Raw genomic sequence first — 14757 nt, forward strand, 5'->3', positions numbered from 1 at the left:
TCTCGGGCCTTTTTCTTTGCAGAGCTAAGAACCACATTCTCTCTGTGTGCAGCCCTCTGAGGTTCGTGGGATGATCATCTGGACGATGTCTAAAAACAAAGAAAAAAAGGGAAGGAATCATTTGGACCAAGGTATCCCCCTTTAGGCTCTTCAAAATGTGGGGGTGCAAACATTATCATTGGAAAAACTATGTTGTTCTCCCTTTGCAATTGTGTTGTGCTTCTTTCCCCTTATAAAATGTTAGCTGTCGGGTTGCCTCACCTACGGCTTATCAAATCACTAAAGTTCTGTAAACAGAAGATGAATTCTTTTGTTAATAAAAGAATCTTGACCATAAACTAACCACCCCTAATTGAGGGGTAGTGGGAGGCAGAGGAAGAGGGAGAGAGACAATCTCAAACAGACTCTCACACCGAGCACAGAGCTTGACGCGGGGCTCGATCTTGTGACCCTGAGATCATGACCTGAGCCAAAATAAAAAATCAGATGCTCAATAGACTGAGTCACCCAGGTGCCGCCCCCGTCCCCGCCTAATTTTAAAGTTCAGAATTTGGAGGTTTTGTGGTCTCAGAATAGAACAGTACCCACAAATAGTAATAAAAAATAAAAAAGAAGAAATGTCCTCAATCCTATGTCTTTTTAATTTAAAAAGATTGGTCTCACCAAGATGTTAGCCACGGACAAAATAGAACTGGCTACAGAGTGGGGAGGGAGGGAGCCAAGAGAGGAGACCAGGCCAGGATTCGGCCTCGAGGCAGTCTGGGCACAGCGTGGGCACTGACCGGAAATGACATCATCAGGAGCTGGCAGAGGAAAACAGACCCACAAAAGCAAGGTGCTAAAGAGAAGGTTCAGGTTCAAAGACAAGCAAAACAGACACCCTCGAGCATTCCAACACTCTGTCTTAACTCTACTCCCCTGGCTTCAGAGGATATCGGTCTCTCCTGCTTTTTTTCCTTGTCTATCCAGAATATTCCTTCTCTGTCTTCCATGCTTTTGCCCCCACTGCTAGTTCCCGAATTTCTGCCTTCTTCCTACTGCCTTCCGCACTCTTCACGCTCTGCCCAGATGATTCCATCTACCTACATGTTTTTTATTGGGGTAAAATATGCATAACGTAGAATTTTAACCATCTTTAAGCATACAGCTCTGTGTCGTTAAGTACTGTCCCACTGTTGTACAACTGTGGTCACTATCCCTTTCCAGAACTTTTTCGTCTTCCCAAACTGAAACGCTGTACCCATGGAGAGAGAACTCCTCCTCCCCTCCTTCCTTCCCTCCACCTACATTCATACACCGTTTACTCTGCACTGTGTTGGGCACTATTCTAAGTGCTTTACATAACAATCCCAAGAGTGAGTACCAGAATTCCTGTTTTACTGATGAGGTGACCAAGGCAAGGGAAAAGTTGAGTAAACCACCGAGGTTTTACAGCTGGTCAGTGGTTGTGGTAGAGCATACAATCGGGCCCAACAACTTCCTCCTTTCTCCACTGGGGCAATATGGCTCCTTGATCATTGCCATGTGCTGTATCTCCCATGGGAGGTGTGTACTTCCCCACTTCACTGACCCCAGGCTTGTCCATGTGGTTGGCTTTGGCCAATAGAATGTGACTAGAAGAGCCGAGCGCTCCAGCTAGTGAAAGTTTTAGAGTCCTCATGTCTCTGCCATGGCGCTTTTCCCTCTGCCCAAGGCTGGGATGATTCCACCATGAGCCTGCGATCCGGAATGAGAAAGATGTGGAACAAAGCCAAAACCAAACCCACAACCTTCATGTGTATCAGTGAGGACAGAGAAGTTTGCCGTAAGCCGTTAGATGTGGGGATCATTTGTTACTGCTGCCCCACTGTGTGAACACTGATCGCCAGTGATAGAGCTGGGATTTGAATCCAGGCATTCTGGCCCCAGCCCAAACCTCCCCACCCAGGACCTGGGAGCTTAAGTTTTCATATTCCGCTCCCTACTGCTCCTACCACCTGGGTGACTACAGGCATCTCAAACTCAAAATATGTAAGGGAAAATCTCCATTACCCCGAGATTCTAAACCTCATATTCTGTATTCTGAATCCTCCATTATTAGCTGGTGACACAACAACCTACCCATTCATGCATCCTGGAGACTGAGGACACATTGTTGATACTGTTTGCATCTCAGAGCCAATCAATTACCAGGTTTTGCTCATTTCACTTCCTGTGCAGGTTCTCCTCATTCCCCCTGTGATCTTTGTCCAGACTGTCAACATCTTTCACTTGAATGAAACCCCCCAGGAGCTCTCCTTCCTTCTGATCTGAGACTCTGCAAAGTCCATCCCCTAAAATAGTCACATGCGCGCGCGCGCACACACACACACACACACACACACAATCCAACTTTGATCAACCCAGATTTAAAATCGGTCAATGGCATCCCATCATCTACAAAATAAAGTTCAAAACTCCTCGCCGGATTCCAAAATTCCCCTGCCCTCGTCCCTGCCTACCTCTACCACTTTGTCTCACCCCCCCGGCCACACAATTCTGTGCTCCAGCAACACCAAACCACTCACCCTTCTGCATACACACACGGGCCCCCATGTGATTTCTCTCCTACATTCCTGGTTCTTTCCCTCTCCAAGGACTTAGGCATCTAGGAGCACTTGAAGGGACTCCTGGAAAGGAACACAGAGCACATTTTAATGTACGAATATGACCCAACTAATTTTCAACATCAAGCAGCAACATTAATTTCTAAAACCAATAGGAAAAAAAGTCTCTTTCAATGTAAGAAGTTAAATTCCCCCAATAAACACAGTGAAGAACTCTGTTGTGGGGAGTCTCATGGAGAAACGAGAGGCGCACACACACGTCCATCAAATGATTTCTGGTTTCTCTGGAGCAGTCCCGGCGCTCCTCCCATGCTGCAGCACCGGCATCTCGTTGACCAGCGAACGGTAGCTAGAACAGGCCGCTCCTCAAATGAGTGAGAATCCTCTGCCTCATCTTGGGTGCCAAGCTGTACGAAAGAAGCAAGACCACCCTCTGACGACTCCCCGATGTGAACCAGTGATGGTGACACAGGGGGGGCTTGGTAGGAATCCAAAGAGCCAAGAATTCCCATATCGTAACTTTTCAGTAATGGGCTTCTCCATCCTTGAGAGAGCATCAAGGACAAGCAGGTGTGCGACTGCCCTGCAGAGAGAGGCAGAGAGGAAGCGAAGCGAATAGGGGATCCATTTCCCGGTAAAAGGGCCTTGGTGGGGCTCAGGACTTCAGAAATCTACCTGCCAGGGCTGGGGCCCTGGGAAGAATGCATACATTTCTCATGGCTCCTCTAGTCAAAGAAAAGAATGGGTGTCTAGCAAAGGTCTGTGTATTCCGATTTGAATCCCTAAAGCATCCTAGTTCCAGTAACCAGAAGAGCTCGGGGTGGGTGGCTTTCTTTCCTTGCCTTTAAAGCTATATATTCTCCACCAGCTAATCCCGTATAGTTACCAGCACAGCAATTGCCAATCACATCAGCTCTTGGCCACCACGGCTCTGGGCTGTCACCATGTTCCTTCTCTTCCTGGTTGTACCCCTTCAGTCCCCTTCGCTGTAAATCCTGAACAGACACCTTCAAAAATACCTTGACACCCTTCTTCTACTACCACATCCTCCCCAGGCCGCTCCTACCCTTTGATCCCTGTCTTCCCACCTGTGTTTCTTCCTTGACGGCTAGTGCCATAATTTATAATTCTTGTCTTTGTTGTTTGCGTGTTCATTTGTGGTCTGATCTCCAAGCTAGAGGAGGGAAAGGGGGTTGTGTTTCCCTGACTGTTTTCCTTCCAGATGATAGCGTGATGTCCAGTACACAGTAAGTGCTCAAAAAATAATTATTGCACTGGATGTCCATCCATGTGCATGGACGGACCCATAGACGGATGGATGGAAGAGGGAATTGCTAGCCTATTGGCATCGCCTGGCTTCCCAGCTTGCAAGTGCCCATTGCTGGCCACATAGCCCACGACGTAGGGGAGGCTGTGGTCCAAAAGCCGGTTAGACTGGATGACTTGATGCCATCCAGGTCTCTTGAGTCCACCAGGTCCACCATGCCACGCCGAAAGAGAGACACTGGCCACCCATCCTGTTTCTGTGGCCCAAGGAAATGATCTCTGATTCTGGCCAAAGGACCAAGATTCTCTGTCACTCACTCCCCCACTCCCAGCCCTGAGTCCTGACTGAATTCTAAAGGAACATCTCCCTTTTGACCTGAAGTTGGCACAAAAGCAGGATCACGGCCTGGCCCCTGATGACAGCAAGCTCAGAGGCACGCCTGATAAGAGCCTTGAGCAATTCACGCTGAATTTCTGAGGGTGATGTTTAATAGCTTGAAGGTGACATCAGGGTCGGGACTAATATCCGATTGAACAGAAAGAGACATGACCTAACTCGTCTCTCACCGTGGGCCTGGCTGCAAGAGCTTCTCTTTCTTTATTAATTTCCTAACCGGAGCTGCTGGCTCAGGACTCCAGCCTGTCCCCGGAGCTGGGGCCCATGGCTGGGCTTAACTCCAGCATTATTGGGAAGGCAGCAGGCTCAGCTGGGTCTGCGGGCCCCCCCTGAAGAGCTGTGCTCATCTGGGCCAGAGCCCCGTGGTGGGATTTCTCCACCATCCTGCAGACTGACCACGCTCTGAGAAAATCCAGGAGGGCAAACTCCCCAGTCTCTACAGAGTCCCTCGCGGTGTAAAAGAAAACGTGCTGGAGACTTCCGTCAAGCTGCAGGCTTCCCCAGTGGCTGAAAAGGATGGGTTTATTTGTGTTTTTAAAAGTGATTTAAAACCGGTTTTCCAGGAACACAAATCCTGTCTAAAGCACCCAGCACACCTGGCTAGAGAGCGGAGCGGGCCGCCTGCCTCTGGGCCCTTGCTCCTTTCACATTGCTTTCCTTTCCTGCCCTCTGCATTGCTGGAGGAGGAATCCCTTCCTCAGACCCCCTTCCTTCCTCTGCACCCCCACCCCCCACCACCACGGGCTGCAGAGACTAACACACTGAATTCAGCTCCCACACAGACTCTGCTACTGCCTGGCTGTGTGACTTTCATGAAGTGGCTTCACGTCTCTGAGCCTCGTTTTCTCATCCCAGAACTTGTGCATGAAAACATCTGCTGAAAAGTGCTTCTATAGATATGGTGTTTTACTCACCGGTTGATGGGAGGGTTGACTAACTTCATTCATTCATTCATTCATTCCATGAAAACATTTCTTGAGGGCCAATTATGTGCAAAGTCCTGGGCATGGTGAGTGGAGATGAGGTAGCCTGTCCCCAGAACAATGGGGTCCGGTCTACAGAGAACCTAGCACAGGGCCTGGTTCAAAGAGACTCTTCTGTCTCTTGTCTTTCTGTTCTGTACCCCACCCTGTCTGTCTCTTCTCTCTCTCTCTCTCTCTCTCTCTCTCACACACACACACACACACACACACACACATACACTATGTTCTCGACAATTTTCTTCTTCTACAGGAAGGCTGCAACCCAGTGACAACAAAGTACAAAATAGAGAGAAGGAGGCCTGTGTCTTGGGCTCTGCTCTGCTCTCCTACTTGTTTGCCGTGTGACTTTAAGCAAGCTATGTACCCTCTAGGGGCCAATTTCCTGAGCATTCTAAGAGCCTGCTCTGCCTTGAGTTCAAAGGATGAACAGACACTTGGGGCAAAATGTTTCCAAAGCACGAAGCTGTCCAGATAAGAAGCCCTGCTGAGAAGACCCAGGGGATAGTGATGGAGGTCAAGGGCGTGGAGGATGCTGGCTCCATGTTCGCCTTGGATTTGCTGACCCAGCGCAAAGCCCTGTCCACTTCCACACTGTGACTGCAAACATCCCCTGCCCCCCGTCCAAGTGCACCTTGGGCTCGTGATTCAGCTATTGAAGCACTGCCCACACCCGCAGCCAATACACATACAGTCCCCACGGGAGGCCATCCTGAGGACTTGACCCACTGGCCTGGCACCTGGAGAGGAGCAGCCTCTCGGTAGGTGTCCCCAGGAGGGAATCAGAAAGTGGACACCCAGGGCAGGGCTGGCCCGCATTCTTGGAAGTCTTTCAGTAGCTCTTGGTCCCGGGTCCTCCCCCTCGCCAGCCACTCTCCCTTGGTTCTGTCCAGGCTCAGCATTGCCTCCCAGGACCCCTGTGCCCTCCCCAGAATGCCCAACCTGCGAAAGATGTCGAGCAGCAAAAACCAAGGACTACTTCCCTGAAGGCCGCCCCCACAGGCCGGCAAGTCCCCCCCAGAAGGGGAGGCCAAGGGCTCAAGGCTGCGTTTCTTCCAAGAGAGGGTGGGGACGCCCAGCCCCCTTCAAATGCTTTCTCGTCCACCGCCACTACCCTGTAAATGTTTTCCTCACCCACCTCTTCCCTGAAAGACCTGAGGAGAAGCTCTTCCAGGGTGTGGAGGAGGGGGGCCCAGAGGACTGCTGGGAGGCTGGGGGGTCCCCCTCGGCCTGGACCGAGCTCTTTCTGCTCAAGAATTTGTGGCCCTTCTGGGGGATACAGCGCCTTCATCCCCCAAATCCCCTTTGCGCGTCCCCTGACGGATCTCTGTGGAGCAGATGCCCGGGCAGCGAGGAGGACACAATGCCCCTCTTTGTTGGGGGGATCTGGGCCGGCAGTCAGGAGAGGAAATTAGACAGCGCTCCTGACAGCAGGCTCTGTCTGGGGTGTCTGTGAAATATGGGTCAGAGGGGCTCTTTCCCAAGACCCATTCCTGGTTGTCGACCATCCCCACCCCCACTTTGGGCAGAGAGGACACCGCCTGTTTGGAGAGAGATGATATATGACACCCAGCTTCCTTCCCTCCTCCCCTGAGGGGCTCAAGGGAGCTCCGAGGGCTCCAGGGAGCTCAATTCTGGTCTTGGGAGGTGTGGATGAACGCGCGTGTGTGCACACAAGCATGGTGTGTGTGTGTGTGTACGTGTGTACAGGTGCGTGAGTGTGTACACCATATGTATGGTTCTCTGTGTGTGAATGTGTGTCTGTTCACGCCACAGCCATCAGAAAGAGTTCAAAATGCTATTCCTTCCCCCCCAAAACCAACTGAACAAACAGAATGCTGCCCAAGATGGCCTCTGCCCACACCAGCACGAGGGCCTTCAGGACCGAGGGATTCAACAGACTTATTTAGAGAGTCGTGCTCTGAGGAGAGGGGAGCCGCTTACGGAGCGCAGGCCCTCGGACCGCTTCCTCCCAGCGGCCACCTCACATAGAGGAGCTGTTTTCAGGACGAGCATGGCTCCCGCCTCACTGAGGCTCTGGGGAGCCTCCTAATCCAGCCACAACCTCCAGAGCCTCCAGTGGCCCCTGAGCCATTTGTCTTCGAGGGAGGAAATGGCAGGATGTTCCCACCCACCCACCTCCTTTGTGGCCGGCCAGGCCTCCACATCTGGGCCGCAGCTGGCGGCGGAGCTGCCCTTCCAGGCCCGCTCTCTCCAAATGACAAGAAGACAGAGAGCTGTCAGCGGAAAGCGCCCCAACCCCTTGGCCCACTGGGAGCCATAAAAGATGCGCCTCAGTTTCCTTGACTGTAAGACCAAGAGGAAGGGCAGCCCTGCCTTCTGAAAGGTCTGTTGGGAGAAGTGACGACTTCTAGAGTGTAGAGGCATTCGGTAAACTTTAAAGGGCTGTCCGAAGGTTCGTGACTCGTATGCATCCAACAAATGTTCTCCAGGCCTGCGTTACCAGTGACCCTTGGGATAGGCACTATGACAGAGGAGGGAAAAGAGCATTTTTTACATCAGAGCCAATGAAGTCCCTTCACGGTCACTGTCTGTTAAGGCGGGTGAGTGATTATGGCCATTATGCAGATGAGGAAACCAAGTTCTAAGAGTTGGAGCGACTTAGCCCAAGGTCGCACAGCTATCCTGTGTGGGAAGTGATGGCACCTTGCCTTATGCCCCTTGGGGCTGCTGTGTGGGACTCAGAGAAGTCAACTCTAGTGAGCCAGGTTGCTGGATGAAACTGGGCACGGCCTGGGATGGAAAATGGAACTGGCGTGAGGTCACACACAGGGGAACCCTGGGCTCAAGTTAATTATTCTCATGTCCCAACCAGTTTCGGAGACTTATTACTTACCTCCCTCTTCCCCTGTCTGTGAGGAGGTAGGTCTTTGGAGGAAGATTCCATGCTTGGCCTGCTCTACCATTCTGCCCTGAAGGAGCCTGGAGCCTCACCCAGGAAGGAATCTCGCCCAGGAAGACTCCAGAAGGCTAAGTGACACAGGGAAGGTGTTCTGTGATGCAGCGGAAAGAATCTGGCCTTTAGAATCAAACTGATCTGGTCTGAGTCCTGGCTTACCTCTTCCTAGTGTGGGAGTTTGGCCAAGCCATGCTTTTTTCTGAGCCTCAGTTTCCCCTGAAGTGAGACTCATCCTTGTCTCTGAAGGGCTGGGAAGGTTAAATGAGTTAACATGTATGAAAGAGCCCAGCCCGGAGCCTGGGGCTCATCAGGGCTTAGGGAGAGCAGATTGCCCTCCTCTTCCCCCAGAGAAGTGACGTAGAACGTACAAGACTAGGGAGTCCGGGGGAGGAGACAGGTGAAAAGTGAGACCCTGTCAGTTCTGGCAACCGGGGAGGGAGGCCCTGAGAAACAGAGTAAAGCTTCAGGGAGACAGGTCTAGAAAAGAGGGCGGAAAAGATGTCCGACACCCAGCTGCGGGCCACCGGCAGAAGCAGAGAGCGCAGCTTCCTCCCCATTGAAGGAAGGCTATGAACAAACCCACCAAGCAGCAGAGACAAGATCGCGGAGACCACCTCATCCAGCTCCTTTGACCCATGGGGAAACTGAGGCCCACAGAGAAGGAGCTAGTTTAGGGTCATACAAGGCACTTATAACAGACTCCTGACTCCCTCCAGGACTCAGTTCACCTCCCAGGAGGCCTGGGTGCGGCCTGGGGAGATGACCGGCTCCCATCAGTTGGAGGTCAGGAGAGGGAGAGCTAGACCGGAGACAACAGCCAAAGCCTGGGCTCCCCCCGCTTCAGACCAGGACCCGATGTCCTCTCGACAGGTCAGATCTGCCAGCAGAAGCCAGCTGGCCAGCCCTGGAGGTCCCTATCTGTCTAGACTGCTTGTTGGCCCATCCCACCAAGAAACTCCACTCAAGGGGGCCGGGACGGGCAAGATGGCCTCGGAGGTCCCCGACAGCTCCGGAAGTCTGTACACACAGTCTCTGGAAGACTGAGAGGTGTTGTCTCTGCAGAAAAGCCGTCGGACATTTCCATGTGACGGTGACACAAACCATTCCTTCCTCCATAATCACCCTTCCTGCAGCGCTGGCCCAGGGCAGACAGCCTGCCGTGCATGGGCTTTATTTTCAAATCCCTCTTGCTCTTTCTTTTCTCTTTTTTCTTTCTTTCTTTTTTTTTTAATATCCCTGCAAATGCCTGAACGCCCAGGCAGAGGAAAGCACTCAGATCTGTCCTTGAGTGTGCTGGCGGTGATGTGATGGCTCAGATGGGACCCTCCGAGCTCTGTGGCAGAAACAAACTCCCTGCTGATGTCATTTAAAAGAATAACCCCCCAATTTTCTCATCTCCCTTCGCTGGATACACCTTATCAAATGACAGAAGAAGCCAATGTTTGGTTAAATGGTTCAGAGGTTAATACTCAACAGATGGGAGATTTTTTTTTTTCCTTCCTTCCCTGCCCCACCCCCCTCCAGGAGATCTTGTCTGCTGTCCTTGCTGGATATATGAGGTTAGAGGAACCAAGGGCAATCTTCCCATCATGCCCTTCGAGGGAGCCCAAGTCCCCTCCAGCTGCCACTGGCCCTCACGGATGTCTCAGGCTGTGTCCACAGCCTCCATGGGATCTCACTGCCAGCCAGGCAGGACTGTCTACAAGGCAAGCTACCTTCGTGGGGCACAGGCAGCAAACAAACACTGTTCTCCTGGTTTAGAAAATATTTTGTCCGGTGTAGGTGCAAGCAGGAAGAGAGAACACTTACCTTCTGCACGTGGTTGGGCCACAAGCCTGCTGGGGGACAGTCAGCAACTCTCAGGCCCTCTGTGCACCCCAGCACTCCTTCTAAAAGAAAAAGAGACTTTTCTTCCCGGCTTCCCTGAAGCAGCGGGAGGATAAAAGAGCCTCCACACCCCCTGTTTAGGGCCACATCCTTGCAGAAGCAGTCCCTGGAACAAGTCTTCAAGGGCACGTGGTTTATTGAGGGGAGGAAATGGCCAGGAAACGCCAATAGGGACGTGGGGACTGGGGCGGGGAAGGAAAAGAGGTCAGTGAAGGGGCTGTCATAGCTAGTTACCTGCGCTGGGCAATCAGGACATAGGGAGCTAGAAGACACACAACGCGGTCCAGTGTGGTCCCGTTGGCCACGTGATGACTCCTGGGTGTTTGAACCGTGCCTAAGTCTGCATCAGGATGCACTCACTGTGTGTTGGGGGCCTAGGGGGCTCAGTTGGTTAAGCATCTGCCTTCAGCTTGGGTCATGGTCCCAGGGTCCTGGGATCGAGGCTCCCTGTTTGGCAAGAAGCCTGTTTCTCCCTCTCCCACTCCCCCTGCTTGTGTTTCTTCTCTTCGCTGTGTCTCTCTCTGTCAAATAAATAAATAAAATCTTAAAAAAAAAAAAAAAAAGAAAGAAAGAAATGCTGTGTGAAATACACACTTACTCAAAGATTTAATGTGAAAACAGGAACAAGGATTTAATATGAAAACAAGGAAAAAAGATTTAATATGAAAACAATACCTTGGGGCGCCTGGGTGGCTCAGTGGGTTAAGCCACTGCTTTCGGCTCAGGTCATGCTCTCAGGGTCCTGGGATCGAGTTCCGCATCAGGCTCTCTGCTCGGCAGGGAGCCTGCTTCCCTCTCTCTCTCTGCCTGCCTCTACGTCTACTTGTGATTTCTCTCTCAAATAAATTTAAAAGAAAAAAGAAAACAATACCTAATATATCACTGAGTCTGTTTTACTGTTTACACATCAAAACGATAATATTTTAGATATATTGGGTTCAATAAAATAAATTATGAAAGTTAATTTTACCAGTTCAGCTTTGCCTTTTTTTGACATGACTACTAGACGGTTTAGAATTATGCATGGCTCTACTTCTGGTGCTCAGAGCTGGTACAGACCACGCCACGGGGCTATCCCCCATGAACTCCCATTCAGAGCTGTTTCTAAAAATAGTAATAAATCTAATAAGAAGAATGTCAAAACGCATATGATAACTGTAGTTAACACTATTGTATGGTGTATTTGAAAGGTGCTAAGAGAGTAGAAGTTCTCGTCACAAGGAAAAAAAAGGTTTTTTAAAAGATTTCTTAGGGCACCTGGGTGGCTCAGTGGGTTAAAGCCTCTGCCTTCGGCTCAGGTCATGATCCCAGGGTCCTGGGATCGAGGCCCATATCGGGCTCTCTTCTCAGCGGGGAGCCTGCTTCCTCCTCTCTCTCTGCCTGCCTCTCTGCCTACTTGTGATCTCTCTCTCAAATAAATAAATAAAATCTTTAAAAAAATAAAAAATAATAAAATCTTAAAGATTTCTTTATAAGAGAGAGACAGAGTGTGAGCAGGGGGAGGGGCAGAGGGAAAGGGACAAGCAAACTCCCTGCTGAGCACAAAGCCCCATGCGGGGCTCAATCCCAGGACGCTGAGTTCATGACCTGAGCCAACACCAATAGTTGATGCTTAACCAACTAGGCCACCTAGGCATCCCCAAAATATTTTTTCTTTCTTTTTTTTTTTATACAAGATGCTGGGCATTAACTAAATTTCTTGTGGTGATCATTTCGCAATATATGTAAGTCGAGCTATTATGTTGTACACGTTAAACAGTGCTGGGGGTCAATTATATCTCAATAAAACAGAAAGATTAAAGAAAGAACATCAACATTCATCAAATGCTCCCTCTGGGTCAGGTACTGTGCCTCGTTTCACTTAATTGTCACAGTAACACCACGAAAAAGATGTAACCATGATCCCCATTTTACAGATCAGTATACCGAGGCACAGGGTGACAAGGGATGGACACGTGGCACCCAAGGGGTGGGGTGGGCATCAAAGCCAGCGGTATGAGACCCCAGCTCAGGACAGTTGTACTAGGCCACCCCAACACACATGGACCCTAGCCCCAGAGTGACTGGGGCCACGAGGCTCTTCCCTTTCATGAAACAAAGTGCTGGGGTATGTTTAAGAACCCAGGATTCTGAAAGCATCACATCCATGTTCTACCGCCGGAGATTTTCTGTGGCCAGACCCGAAGATGTGAGGTCTGAAAGAAAAGAGGCGGGTGTTCCTAGAAAGCAGTATGTAGGCAACAAAAATGCTCAGAGAAATGCAACATCCTTCCCTTCACCTGCCTTCCCTTAGCTGAGGCTGGAGGCCGGTTTCCTGGGGTGACTATGTGGTCATCAGTGGACACTCCCGTTGCCATCCTGGGGTTAATCTTACAGCCACCGAATTCCAGGAATAGAGTCGGAGCCCAGTGGAACTGTGAGGTGTTGCTGATTGATCCCTGAGAGTCACTAGATCTTCTTTGAAGCTGGCTGGCCAACTTGAGCTCCGTGATCTTGGGTCCAGTAACCTCGCCTTTCTGGTTCTCTCTGACTTCTCTATAAAATCAGGTCCCTTCCCCCTGGCTCCATGAGTCTGCAAGGATGACCCCCCCACAGTCCTTACCCAATTCCTTCCTCTCCTCCTCTTCCCCCTCTTCCTCCTTGGGGTAACACCCCTCAATCCAGGACCGCAAAGGGAAGTGAGAAGGCTGTTCCTAAGCCCCTCACCCCAACTCCACAAGCCCCACAGCGCCCTCGCAGATTTAAGGTGTTGGAGACAAGCCCTGAGATAACACTTCTGGGAAACAGAGACCCAAACATGAGCAGGGGCCACACACAGCACAATGGCCAAGCAGAGACCAACCCATCCTTTCCACCCTGGCTCCCAAGTCAGCTGTTGCAATCTCCCTACAGAACATTAGCGGATCAGTAACCAAGGGGACACCATGCTGCCTGAAGACCAAAACTCATCAAGAGCCCCCTCCCCGCCCAGTCCCTTTTGGACCAAATCAATACACTTTTATAAAACATCTGCCGTGTGCCAGACTTTAGCCCCTGAAGCTGAACACAGCCCAGACCCTGCCCTTGGAGGCTTCCCAGCTACGGAGGAAGGAGACACAGGGCAGAGATCTCTAACACAAGTGACAGCAGGTGCGGGAGAACAGCTGTGCTTTGGGAGTCGAAACACCTGGCTTCCAGTCCCAATTCCACCATCTACCTTTGCAGGAGGCATAAGTGTCAGACCACAAACTTCAGAAGCGTAGAACGAAAGCTGTGTTTTCTAGAACTCAACTGTCTCTCTTCAGACTTGATCCTGACGGGCTGCAGAGAATGGTAACTTCAGTGTTTCTGTTTTCTTCCCCATGTGCCCAGGGTTTGTGCCACAGAGTCAGTTTCTTACCCAGAGATATGGGGGCGCGGGGGGTGTATGTGAATTTCAAGTGCTCGGTCTTCCCGGGGACTTGATGGGAGGCCCATTCTCTAGTCCCTGCTGTGCCCATGGCAGTCTGGGGCCCTGGGATCTCTCATCTCTGTGTCCATGGGCTTCCCAGTCTACCTACAACAGCCAGCCTTCTGCCTGGGGCTCAACCTTTTGCACCTGCCACACTGTCAAGAAGTTGTTTTTTTGTTTTTTTTTTTTTTTAAGATTTTATTTATTCATTTGACAGAGAGAAATCACAAGTAGATGGAGAGGCAGGCAGAGAGAGAGAGAGAGAGAGGGAGAGGGAAGCAGGCTCCCTGCCGAGCAGGGAGTCCGATGCGGGACTCGATCCCAGGACCCTGAGATCATGACCTGAGCCGAAGGCAGCGGCTTAACCCACTGAGCCACCCAGGCGCCCCAAGAAGTTGTTGTTTTAAAAAACGGGCATTAGAGGGGCACCTAAGTGGCACAGTCGGGATCCAAGTCTTGATTTTGACTCAGGTCACGATCCCTGGGTCGTGGAATAGAGCCCTGTTTCGGGCTCCATGCTCAGTAGGGAGTCTGCCTCTCCTTCTACTCCTCCTCTCTGCTCGTGATCTCTCTTATGCTCTCTCTCAAATAAATAAATAAGTAAAATCTTTAAATAAAAATAAAAAGTGAGGGCGCCTGGGTGGCTCAGTGGGTTAAGCCGCTGCCTTCGGCTCAGGTCATCATCTCAGGGTCCTGGGTTCGAGTCCCGCATCAGGCTCTCTGCTCAGCAGGGAGCCTGCTTCCCCCTCTCTCTCTCTGCCTGCTTCTCTATCTACTTGTGATTTCTCTCTGTCAAATAAATAAATAAAATCTTTTAAAAAAAATTAAAAAAATAAAAAGTGGAATAAAAAATAAAAAAACACTTAATAATATAAAAACTATTCTTAATAGACACAGAAAGTAGACTAGTAACGGTTTAAGACTGGGGGACTAGGGAAGTAGGGAGATGTCTGATAAAAGGTACAGAGTTTCTTTTTGGAGTGATGAAAATATCCTAAAATTGATTGTGGTGATGGTTGCACATATCTGTGTAAATATTAACAACCATTGAAATGTACACTTTAATTATATGGTGTGTGAATGGTATCTCAATAAAGCTGTTTAAAATTTTTTTTTAATTTTTTTAAAGATTTTATTTATTTACTTGACAGAGAGCACAAGTAGGCAGAGAGGCAGGCAGAGAGAGAGGAGGACACGGCTCCTTGCGGAGCAGAGAGCCCGATGCGGGGCTCAATCCCAGGACCCTGAGATCATGACCTGAGCTGAAGGCAGAGACTTTACCCCACTGAGCC

At 50.5% G+C, this 14757-nt stretch overlaps 1 long non-coding RNA gene across 1 annotated transcript; it reads right to left on the bottom strand.

The window, feature by feature from the left end:
- On the bottom strand, positions 1 to 8181 carry LOC131816645 (uncharacterized). Its single transcript, XR_009348131.1, has 3 exons — positions 8086 to 8181; positions 2547 to 2648; positions 1 to 89 (listed from the first exon to the last, which is right to left on the bottom strand). It is a non-coding gene; the product is annotated as an uncharacterized LOC131816645 (long non-coding RNA).
- Positions 8182 to 14757: the final 6576 nt, after the last annotated feature.

Source organism: Mustela lutreola, chromosome 15 (genome assembly GCF_030435805.1).
Source record: "Mustela lutreola isolate mMusLut2 chromosome 15, mMusLut2.pri, whole genome shotgun sequence".
NCBI classification, from domain to species: domain Eukaryota; kingdom Metazoa; phylum Chordata; class Mammalia; order Carnivora; family Mustelidae; genus Mustela; species Mustela lutreola.